The 12,895-nt window shown below is 43.5% G+C and overlaps 1 protein-coding gene across 19 annotated transcripts in view; it reads right to left on the bottom strand.

Annotated features, from left to right (window-relative positions):
* Erc2 (ELKS/RAB6-interacting/CAST family member 2) overlaps nucleotides 1-12,895 on the bottom strand; it is an 885,961-nt gene that overhangs the window by 425,594 nt on the left and 447,472 nt on the right. The window lies entirely within an intron of this gene.

The following is a 12,895-nucleotide window of genomic DNA, read 5'->3' as shown; positions in this document are numbered from 1 at the left end:
CTCTCGGTGGCCTACTGAAGAGCTTGGAGACTTTATTGCAGCTACTTGGTTTTCTGATTGGAGAAAAAAATGACAGCTATCTGGACGGGGTCTTCTCTTCCCTCTTGAGCTTCCTGCTCTCACCTGTTACTCTTGGCATGAAAATCTTTATCACGGCCAAACCGTAAGAACTAAAATTGCTTTCATTTACAGGACTCTCTGAGCCTGGACTGTATTCCATTTTCAGTGAGAATCATGACCCCAAGCCTGTGAGGGACGAGCCATGACATAGATGTCTCTGTCTTTACACATAAAGAGACTTGGGCATGATGTGTGCTGTCACATATACTAAATCAATGATGGCACTACATTTAGAATGTACTCTATCTCTTTTCTTACATTTATTATTCTAACAATAGATAATAACATGAAAAACCTAGGAATGAAATAGTAATATAACGCCTGGCCTAGGATAGACAGACATGAAACCCAAGTGCCGTGATTCTTTATCTAGTCGGGATTCCCTAAAGAGTCCCTACTTAGCATGCTTAGAAGGTGTAAGAGTACCCACACTTAGCAGAGTGATAGGGTACCTATCTGCCAATTACCCAGTGAGTGTTTCTCACCAAGGCCCCTTCATTGCAGGTTATCAGGAGATTCTCCAGCTAGCAATTACTATAGCCAACTCATTCCCTCCATGGTAATTATCTGTGAGCAACGCAGCATGCTGTCCTTGGAACCATCAAACTGACAAATGATTAAATAGCAGGGGCTCTGAAGTTAAATTTAAAACCACTCTCTTCCAATTCAGTTCACGCATCCCAGTCCAGCCACAAAAATATCCCAGTGACCAATGCCAAAGGCCAGGAGAGCCCATCCCATTAGGAATGATCCCATCTAAACAAGGCGGTACTCGCCTTGTCAGGGTCTTCCAACAGGGTTTTCCCAAGACCTGAAGTGCAGATTTGTAAAGTAGTTCTCTACATGAAATTCTGCCCCACCCCACATCAAAGTATTTGCTATTTTGTCTTTACAACTAAAGACTGGAGCCTTATACATTACTTCCAAGCACTGTGGCAATCACACTGGCCCCCTTTGCCTGAGAAGAACTATCTTAAAAAATAAACAATGGTGCATACAGATCTTTATGTGCCAACAGAAGCAATGTTTTTGCTACCCAGGTTGCGAGCCCTCAAAATCTAGGAAACTAACACTGAAGCATAGGCCTTGTCATTCTTGGGCTGAAAAGACCAGTTGTAGACTCCAAGTGAAACCCACTTCCATTTCTAAGACCTCTCTATAGTCTCTGAAATTCAAGTTTTACCATGAAAACAATTCTCCAAAATACACCGCATTTCCAGGGGTTGGGAAGTACAGAAAAAAAAAAATGCTGTTTCCTATCTCCAGTAACAACCAACAGACGCCCCCAATGAAAATCCCACTGGGCGCTGGTTTCCCATCCTCCCTATCAGGTTTACTTAATTTCAATTACAGTCTGTTTCATCTATGGGACATTAGGAGATAGTAAAACCATCGCAATCTCCCCCAAAGGGAACTTCCCAAACTTTTGTTCAATGTAAGAATGACGAAGTATTTTCTTCGGAGGCAGACACGAAACATCTTCTCACTTTCAAACTGGCTCACAACCCCAGTGGCTTCACAGAGGCTCTGACGGGACACAGGATGGAAATTCCAACCCTCACTGAACACGGAAGAAACATCCAGCCCCTAGGTCGTCAGGTTTCCCTACAACTTGAGCCAGCATTGTGGGTAATGAAGTGATAGAATTCACATTTCATAAGGGAGGCTGTATAAAGGAAATATGATATTATTTTTTGTAGAAAGTGATTTATAATAATACCAAGAAACCAATTTTTAAAATTCCTTCCCCATCTCAACATTTATAGGAGAGGCTAACGTATCTTGAGAGATTTACTATTTGCTGATATTCGTCCATATGGTGGCACCAAGCAAAGGCTCAGAGGGGGGAGGGAGAGAATGGGGGAAAGATTTTGGGTAGAAAATAGCGAAGAGCTCTGCTAATTTGGTATCTCTCAATGTGGACTGGACCTGGGGAGGCCTTCCTGGAATGAAGCCTCCCCCTTGCTGCAGTTCTAACAGACCTACAGCTTAGGAAATGGCATCCCTTCCTCTCCGAAACAAAAGGAACAGCAAAAGATCTCAACTACTATGTCAGTTGTGTTCCCTCCGTCTTCACTGTGTTTGAGAGTACAGAAAGAATGCTGGAATAGCAGCTCCGGCAAAAACTAAAACATAAAAACACCATGAAGCATAAAGTCCTGGTTCCATAAATCAGAGCCAGCTCAACGAACATTCACCATAGCAAGTCCCACTGTGGCCAGGCTGGGTAGGTACAAGCACCCACCCCTGGCTACACCTCAAAGGTTCAAAATCATTTCTAAATATAGACCCTACTTTATGTCTGTAGGAGCTGTAAATCAGGGAAAACAACTTTTTCCATCCCCAGTAAAATATGTGCACCCAAGGAAAACTTGGGATTTCTGGCTTTCCACCAGCTTTGCTTGGGCATAACACTTTCTGACACTTCGCTAGAGACATCAGCATTGATACAACGCAGCTTTGAAGAGGGAAATTATTTTCTGACCTGTGGATAACCCCTCCAGCCTCAATGGAAAGGGAAAGGGGGCTAACAGACACCCAGAAACCAGTTTTTCTAGTTATTAACATTGGAATAAGTTGTTTTTCTTGGGGACCAAAATCCTTCCTTATAGGATGTGCTGGCCTTTGAACCAGTGAGCAAAGAGGTCACGTGTGTTTTGTTGCTATATTCCATCATAAAAGAACTCCCAAGAATAGTTCATGAGAAATCAAAAAGGGAAGAGCAGAAGGAAGAGGGGAGGGAGGGAGGGAGGGAGAGAGGAAGGGAGGGAGGAAGGGAGGGAGGGAAGGAGAGAGGAAGGGAGGGAGGGAGGGAGGGAGGGAGGGAGGGAGGAAGGGAGAGAGGGAGGGAGGGAGGGAGGAAGGGAGGGAGGAAGGGAGAGAGGGAGGGAGGGAGGGAGGAAGGGAGGAGGAAATAAGAAACAAAGGAAGTGAGGGGAGGAAAGAAGTAGCTTGGACAGAGATTCCCCCTGCCACCATTTTGTCTGTGGTTTGTTTTTCTTGAATTTTCAAATGCCTGGCTTGATTGAAAAATATTTCTTTCCTTTGGGTTTCCAGTCTAGTGTCTAACACAGCCAACTGAGAACTCATGACGATGAGGGAAGCGACCAAGAAAAGGGAGAGAAAGCTAATAGAAGGTCTTTCCTTCAAGAGCACACATTCAAGAACATCTCTGGCCTGGGGAAAAACACTGTGGTCCTTGAAAAGATGCTTGAAGATCAGGTGAAAGCTACTGGAAGAAGTACCACATGGCTAGGAACTGGAAGAGCAGCATCCATGCTGGGCCAGAGGTGGTAGGGCCAAGATGACCCCCCTAAGCTCCACACAAAGGCAGAGACCAGCTGCACAGTAGACAGGTCCATTCTCCCAAGGGCCCTGGCATACACTCTCTACACACCATGCTTGGGGAAACGGCGCATGGGACAGAACTGTCCAGCTTTCCTAACTGAGGGACTTCTTAGAACTGTTCCAACGGTAACTTTGGCTGGAGTCGTGGAAGTCAGAAAAAATATCTGCTGGGAAAGAAAATCAACACTTACTCACTGGCTATGTTAACACTGGTGAGTACTCAGCTTTTATGAACGCCAGTTTCTTCTTTTCTGACATGGAAGAGATTACAGTCCCAATCTTAAAAGTGGTAATAAATCTTTAATAAATAAATAAATAAATAAATTGGGTCTAAAGGAAGTGAAACAGCAAGCAGGAATATTATGTGGATCTTTCTGTTTTCCATGAGTTTCAGCCTCTAAATGTCTATGTTTCTAATGACTTTTGGCAATATTATTTTTGGGTGACCTAATAAAAAACACAACACAATAAAGAAAAAAAAGTGGTAATAAAAAGAGGCTACTAAGTCAAACATTATCATTTCAGCATCGGCACATGGTGAGTATTATCTATAGGTACTATTCCTCTTTTTTCTGTTTCTGTTATTATTATTACTACAATAACTATCAACCTGCACCATAAGCGTTAAGAAGAAGAATCTCAGTCTTCAGTGGTAGGCCGCTTTTGTCAGCTATTTTCTACATACAACTGGGACCAGCACATGGTAGATGCTCCCTATGATTTTAAGGAGACAATGAAACAAAGAATTGACTCTAGCAAATTGTGGGACAGTAAAAGGATAGCTAGGTGGTTTTCATTTTATGTCTTAAGCAGTAGGTCTCTGAGGTCTGGGAACGGTGACTTCATCTTTTGATAGAAGAACAAGGGATTGCGAGAGCACGGTGCTCAGTTGGGAGAAATGTCACAAATAATTTATTTGGGTAGAAAGGTTTGAAGTAACACTGCAGCAATGACTTACGCCTGCCGCCAGACACCAGCCATCAGTTCAAACCATTCACAAGGAGATGTGTGATGTCTGTCACCCACAGCATATTCGTAGAACACATGATGCCCATATGCACGGCAGATCCGATAAGATTTGTTCCAAATCAACTCCTTCCTCTCTGCGAGGGGACACTAAAGCCCAAACAGGCAAATATTTAAGAAAGGATCCAAAGGAAGGGGGAAGCTGGGAGAGCTTTCTGGCTTTATTTGGTTGATACTTTGGCAGGAGCTTGAACTGCATCCCAAAGGACTGTTTCTTTTTTAGTCAACTCCTGGATGCATTTATCACAATAACCTGATCTGTCATAAGTCACAGGCTAGAAATGAGCAAATCTTACAAAAACCTGCCCCTGAGTACAATACAAGGATCCTGCTAAGTCTCTCCTCTTCCCACTGCCTTGTGTGCAAAGCGACTCTGCACAGAACATGTGTCCACTGCAGTGAAGACCCAAACAGGGTTGGACTATGACATGCGCACTTCACCAAACCCAAATCTAACCTGTCCACCCGGGCTTAAGCACAAGAGCTTAGAAAGGAAATGAGGTAATCTGTGAAGGCTTCTGCAGCGGAGGATCTCTCGTGGAGTTCGGAGCACGTAGAAATGTCCAAATGTTATTAACATTTCAGACGTGAGAGGTGGAAACACAGACGGCAGACCACAAACTCCTAAGCTCGGAGAGGTCAGACTTGATGTATTTAAAATCCAACGGTGTATATATACATCCACATATTTGTATGTGTGCATGCACACATCACACATGCACACACACACACACACACACACACACACACACACACACACACAAACACGGCATATGGCCCAAAGATCCCACAACCAATTCTACTGTTCCATTTCATCTCATTTTGACTGGTAAACTGGAAGTAGTAGCAGGAGGGGCATAGCTCATTCTGAAAGGTTGCCACAGCTTAAGAAAGACATCCACGTCCTCACAGAATTCTTCCTCTCCATAAGCTCAGGGCTGGTACAATTCTTCCTATACTAAAAAGTAAACATCACAACGATGGCCCATTTTCTCCTTCAGATTCAATGAAGAGATGGGTTTAAATGGTATTGGAATGATCTGGACCTCAATTGAGACTATACAGTTTATCTATTAAATTTGGCAGTTATATTTTTACCAAGCAAATCAGCGCACACTGCCCTTTACCTAGAAACTTGCTAATTACTCCAAATTCCTGTCCACGGCAGCCTTGTACCATACTGCAGATAACAGTCCATGTTCATACACTATGAATGAGAGAAAAACCAAGTAGATTGTTGCAGCTACTGATACAAAATGAGGGTAAAAAATGGAAGGCCCAGGCAAAGGGAGTGAGGTATGTCAGCAAAGGAGGCCCTGTCGCAAAGGCTTAATATCTAAGGGTGTAGATCAAGGGTAGCAAAAGGGAGAAAGAAAACGTAAGAAAATAAAAAGGTAGGCAGGGAGAAAAGCTGACAGCTTCGTGACTGAGTCCAAGCCCAGGAGGGTGGGTGGGGAGGGGAGGCTTGGATGCTAGTGGCTGAGCCTCCTGCCCACCTCCCATTGTGAAGTGTGTGATTCTGCAAATAGGTTCACCCATCTGCCCCACTGTGGGATCTACGAGGAACCACTGACTCTCTGGAGATCGCCTGTCGTAGGGCTGAGCTATGGACTCTGAACAGAGCTCTGAAGCAAAGCTTTTAAGACCAGAGCTTCTTGCGGTCTGAGGAAGTTCAGGCAGTTCTTGTGTGGTACCTGAGAACCACAGACTATTCAGCCCTGAGAGCCACCAGGGCTGGGAGCTAGTGCTGAGACTGGACCCGGATGTGAGCAGGAGGCCTCCTTTTGAAACTATCAGCGGCTGAGGTGAAGGCTGGTGGCTTAGGGCACAGAACAGATAGACTGGAGAGCCTCCATAAAGAGGAGAAGTAGATAAAGCTTGTCTCTCAAAAGAGTAACTATACCAACCACAAACTTGGGGCTGCCCTTTTCATTTCGTTTTGTTTTATGTTTTTGAAGTCAACACAGCCCCAAACCACACAGTAAGCAACCTTTATCAAAATCATAGTTTGAATGATAAAGAAGTCACTGTCAGATTAAATATTTCACTATTAATTGCATTAAATTATCATGGATTACTAGACAAAAAAAATCCTCGACTTGAGAAAGGGAAAATCATTGACAGTAGAAGAATCCAAAGCTGGGATAGATTTTTCAAACATAATGTCTACTTTCCTTATTCATCTTCGGGTGCACAGTCAAAAATAAATCCACTTTTATACTTGCTTCTAAGTCCTTTGCCTTGGGTGATTAAAGCATAATGCCCAGCTGATAAAAAATGAAACTAATAAGTCAAAACTGAAACAATGACAAGAAGTAGCATGTATGTACACTATGTAACGAACACACCAATAGTTTTCAAAAGTGACATTAAGGGAGTCCTATAGACCTTTGCAAACACAGTGATTTATTGGGCATGGGGTCCAGTTGGCTTGGTCTGAGCTAGTCCACTCAGCCATGACGTCACCCGTGCAGGGAGGAACCCTCTCACTCCAAGCTGCACTTAGCATCTTGTATTGTTTATTTCCCCAGATCCACACCGTGTCCTCATGCAGCCTAGTTTGGTGAAAAGGTCCAACGGTCTCGCTTACTAAACAAAGGCAAGCAGCGAGCTGAGCTCGGGAGGGAGGCGGGGAGAGGAAAACCGAGAGTACTGACCTGAGAGTCAAGCTGATTGGAGCGAGCGAGGGTGAGAGCAGCGGTTTGGAGACAAGCAGAAAGAAAAGGGTAGCAAAAGAGAATAAAAGGAAGGAGAAGCATTAGATTTAAACATACAGCCAACAGATGGTACATTAGCAGGTTTTATAACCAAGTGAAGGATAATAAAGCAAGTTTTATCTGATATACCCCGCCCCCCTCCAAAGCCCTGGGCTCACACCATAGGCTGTTCTGTTGTATATCATGCATAGAAATCCATATCTGCTCTCACACACGTAATCACACCAGCACGCGCGGCAACCAGAGGGCCGTTCCTGCCTCAATACAGTGGCCACATTTTATTTTATTTTTTTAAGGAATATTGACAGAGAAAGTCTACCTTCCTACCTTCCTGTGTGCCCATAAGTTTTCGTTATTTGCTATAAAAAATAAAAAAAAAAATCCTGAAATCACTAAGGTCTAGCAGTAAGCTGTGATGTCACACAAAATTTATCTGAATAGCAGGTTGGATAGTTGCATCCTTGGAGACATTTTCTTTCACTCCTAAATCCCAAAGGAGCTAGGCAATTTGGATTTTGGCTCAAAGATTCTCAGTAAATGCTTACAGGATGCTGTGTCCAGCAGTGAGAAAAGGCCCTGTGAGGAAGGCTGGTGATAGGGCACCTCCTTCCCATCGGCCTCAATTCCTTCCCGTTAAGAAAACAAGATCTGACTTTGCCACTGAGAATATCCAGATGCTTGTTAACTTGTTTGTATGGGACTTCTAACGTGCCCCTCTAACCAGTCAGAACAGCATCTCTAGTGGGAAGGAAAGATTAGCAGGGAAAGCTGTGATCATCTTCCAAGTTAAGAGAGAAGCATGTAGTAGTTGTTTTGTTAGCCTGTAAAATGCCCTTTGAAAAACAAAGTGGACACACAAAAGCAACACCTGCCAGCTGGCTGCCCACGGGAGCCCTGCCAATTTGTGTTGTGATACAGTCATAAGGACACCACATAAGAAGGAAAAATAAATGCTTAGGATAAAGTCTAACCTAAAACATTTCAAACAAAAACAATGTTGACTACTCTTGCGGAATGTTACTTTAACTTTGTAAAAATGTGTTGCATTCATTGATGCAGCATTGGTTTAACTATGTAAAGCTGTGTTACATTTGTTTACACTGCCTGCCCAAGGCACTTGATTGGTCTAATAACATTCTGAATGGCCAGTAGCTAGACAGTACAGGGATAAGCCTGGCAGGCAGAATGAGTTTGTCGGAGGTGGAACCTCGCTCAGGAGAGGAGAGAATAAGGGAGAAAGGAAGGAGACACCAGAGGCCAACCAGCCAGCTACCAGCCAGCAGCCGTGTAGGAAGCAGGGAAGTAGGGCATGCAGAATGCAAGAAAGGCCCTGAGGCAAAGTGTAGACGAAAAGGACCAGGTTAAATTAAGTTATAAGAGCTGGTGGGACAAGCATAAGATAAGGCTGAGCCCTCATAATTAGTAATAAGTCTCTGTGCTATGGTTTGGGGGTTGGCGGTCCGAGAAAGCCTGCCACAAACTACAATGTTAAAACTCAGAGAAAACTTTAAAGGGCACATATGGTGAGAATGCAGCTTTAATAAGCTTCGCAGTCCAGACCCTCAGGTCAGGTGTTTTAGGATCACATATGGACCACTTATCCAAGTCAGGTCATCGCGGGGATTACGGCACCAAAGGGCACCTGCCGTTCCTAATCCTTCTGAATCCTAGGCAATTAAGCTGAGGACCTTGGCCAAAGGGTAGAAAATCCCTAGCCAGAACAGCTAGCACATATTTAAGATGCAGCAGCCTTCTCCAAGGGACCCTTTCAAAGGGTCACTATGTGGTGTTTAGCCACTTGCTACTTGTTTTAAAGAAATTTCTTAGGCTGGAGAGATGGCTCTGTGGTTAAGAGCACTGGCTTCCCTTCCAGAGGACACGGATTCACTTCCCAGTGCCTACATGGTGGCTCACAACCATCTGTGACCCCAATTCCAGGAGATCTGATGCCTCTTCTGGTCTCCTTGGGTACCAGGTGTGCATGTGGTACATACACATCCAAGCAAGCAAAAGATCAATACACATAAAGAGAAACAAATCCCCCAAATAATTTTAAAACATTTCTTCAATTGCAAGGGAAAACAAAATTACTCAAAAAGGAAAAAAACGTGAGTATCAAAATAAGTAGACCTACCAGATTGCCCCTTTACTGTGAGGCCTTTAGAATTCGTTACCATACTCTGGAAGCTATAACATTTCAAAAGGAGTCCTGAAAGGCATCAAGGACTAATGTGTGTCAGCACATTATTGAAAAAATCAGAAGAGAAAATAAGTTTCTTTCTCAACATTAGATAAGGGTCTGCTAGGCACCAAAAACAATCTCTCAATGTCCAAATGTCTGATGGCATTAGCCCTCAGTCCAGATAATTCAGCGGTACCTTGTCTTCCGTTCTGATGTTATGTCTTATGAGTGCAGCCTCCAGGGACCCTGGTGCCCCTCCATCATCTAGAGGGATGTGGCTGAGGACTCAGTTTGAGCTCTGAACAAACACTAGGAAAATCCCTAGCAGATTTAAGATAATTGTGCTAAAGGTCACCCAACCGATTCCTTCCCATGGGTGGGATACAAGGCCAGCAGCAGAAGGCCTTGCTTGACAGACTCGATTAACCTCTCTCCTTCGTGAGCCACCACGGATTAACTACGAATTTCAGTAAAGCCTTGAGACTGTGAGGAGCGCTAACACAGAGGAACAATGCGTTTCGCTGCCTCCAACATTGGGTCCTCTGCTCAGCTGTGTATTCTACATGACAGTTGACATCACAACAGAGCCAAGACATCGGCCTGATTTTGACCAACTTTCAGGTATGCTCCAGGTAGTCCCTGTGGCCAACTCCTCCAGAGCATCCTACAGTTGAGACAGAAGCTTCCAGCTGGAACACGAGCATCCTGGAGTTCATCACGGGAGGTGCCCATCAACTGAGACATAGCATGGACCTTAAAGACTGAATCTATAACGGCTGAGGAGAAGCAGCGTTCCTGTGGAACTGAAGGGCTAAGTTCACCAGAAACGCCAGCTGGATGCTATGCAGAATATAGCCATGGTGGGGAAACTTTTGAAAATGAGAGGATGAACAGAACAAGAAAAAGAAAAAAACCCACCCTCTGGGAGAGAAGCTGGCCAGTGCCAGGGCATCAGAGTCATTCTTAACCTCAACTGTTGTGTTGCATGTGACAGAAGTTCTGGGACATTTTAGAACATGAGCTGCTTCAGAAAGACTCTTTGCTCCGGTAGGTCATGTTACAAGTCAGAGACCACAAATTCATTTCAAGTTCAATATTTTGGTTTTCAAACTCACAAACTTAATTGCAAGCACTCTCCATGACTCCGAAATGGAGATATATGTCATAATACTAAGAAATTTAGTTCTCAACATTATGAGGTACGAATCTTGTAGTTTCAGCCAGCAGACAGAGATACTGATGTGAAGAGAGCTGCCTGACAAAGTCGAGGAAGACGCTCTGGTGGGATGAATACACATGCAACCCAGCAGATAATGCTTCAGAAAGAGGCTAAGGCTAAACCCGCTTTTTCCCAGGACAGTTCCCTCTGGATCTCCAACTCCATCTCCTTAGGGGCCCGGACTAGGCAAGGGCTCAGACATTTCCCAGACTGTGTTCTGCTGCTGGACCCAAGATGCAGGCAGGCAGAAACATGGGACAGTCAAGCCCTAACACATGTTTTATGAATTACAGTGCCTGGGAGGCATCAGCTTTAAGGAGAGGCAAATGCAGAGATAAAGAAAACGTGCAGAAAGTACATAAAGATAAATGCCTGTAAAATCACTGCGGCTTTAATGCCTTCCATATTGAAGAAATCAAACTGTGAATATTTGTGAAGATTTAATGGCTACACAGCCCAACTAAGACCTGTTTGTCCAACTAGATAATTAAGCCATTTATATGTCGATATTTATAGGAGCTGACCCTGATTTTCAGTAACAGGTCTCAGGAACTGCTTTAATGCAGAAAAATGCCTTCTGGACGTGCAGAGCATCAGTTTCCTCTCGTGGAGACCAATGACAAAAAGGCAGGGCTCTGGTGGCTGCAAGGCCTGCTCAGGGAGGACCCTCTGGCTTCCCGTATGACTTCGGTGCTACCTAACGAGTTAAGGAATTGTTCTCGGTGGCTAGGATTTAATTCCGATCTTAATTCTTCTGAGCACTATCATCTTTGGGAAGTTACTGGATTTGTATAATTCATGCTTCCTCATATATAAAATGGGGACCATGATAGTTTCTGTGAGTAAGATTAAGTCAAATACAATACTCCAGGTTACGTACTCAGCAGAGTATCTGGTGCACAATGGTCATAAAATATATATACTTTATGGCTATGATTATAATTGCTGGTGGTGTCTAGGGCATCATCCATTGAGTGCTGCTTCGCAGAGGAGTAGACTAGAAGTTCAGGAATCTACACTATGGCTGCTCATCTCTGAGCACAGGATCAATGACCAAACTTTTCAATGTCTAGCTTGTAACAAGACTACATGGTCCTAAGCTCTTTGTGACCTCATACCAGCGTCCTCTTCTTCAGAAAGACTGATTCTGAAATATAATTCCAAATAGCCACGTGGATAGATATATCTAAAATTAACTGTGGTCCAAGGTTTTTAAGAACCAGGAGACTGGCAGAACATTCCCACACCTTAAGATTAAAATAAAGCCCTTGAAGATTTCTTCTTAATTTTTATTATGCTTTCAATTTTTCTTTTGCACGCATGCGTTCATGTGTATGGGGAAAGAGACATATCTGTGCCACAGCATGTGTTTGAAGATCAGAGGACAGAGCTCCCTCTTTTGATTAAGTGGGTCCTAGGAATCCAAGTTGGGCTTAGTGGGAGACACCTTTATCTACTAAGCCATCTTGCCAGCCTGCGCCCTTGAAGATGTAAGCTTGCATAGTTACCTCACTAAAAAAGAACTCTGCCTCAAGGTGCTAAAATTAGTCACACCATATCAAACCTAATTACAGCATCAACAAAAAAGGCTAAGATTATTAAAAGAACCATTCATAAATTCGGAGACTGGATAGTCAAATATAATACTGAAAACATTGCTGAAATTCAACAGTGGATAATCTGGCCATTCAATACCATCACTTAATCCTGAAAATTCATTTGTTTGGTTATTCTGCTCTTCATAATGAGGTTAGTGTCGCACCTTATATGAAAACTGGGTGGAAGAAAAACAGAATATACTTTAATTGATTGTAGAAATTCGGTTTTCACGGGATTTAAGGCCACAATGCTGGCACACTGCAAAAGCAAAATCTGAACTCAGGTCTTTCTTTAGCAAAAGCCCATTATCATTCTTGTAAGGCCACAGCGACCACGCTGCACACGTCTTGAAGCCCTGTAGTACCCCCCAAGTGTCTCTGGCCAAGCTGGCCAACATTCGCTGATTTATTCAAAATTGGCTGATCTCTTCCATATGGACTGAATCTAGGAAAACAAATTCCACCTTATTGCAGAACCAATGAGAAGGCCTCGGAGGTTATACAGAGCTACGTAATAGTGTTCAGAAAGTCCTTTTCTTAGAGAAGTATAGGAAAAAGCATTAGCAATAAGCTTATTTTTAGTGACCAGGCTACACATTAATATAATATAGGTATGGTTTATCTCAAAATCTAAAGACACTGGAAGCCTGTTTTAGACTCTACTCAAGCAGATTTAATTCCATTA

This window comes from Microtus pennsylvanicus, chromosome 10 (assembly GCF_037038515.1).
Source record: "Microtus pennsylvanicus isolate mMicPen1 chromosome 10, mMicPen1.hap1, whole genome shotgun sequence".
NCBI classification, from domain to species: Eukaryota; Metazoa; Chordata; class Mammalia; order Rodentia; family Cricetidae; genus Microtus; species Microtus pennsylvanicus.
Note: the sequence above shows the minus strand (reverse complement) of the source record. Positions and strands in the feature narration are given on the sequence as shown.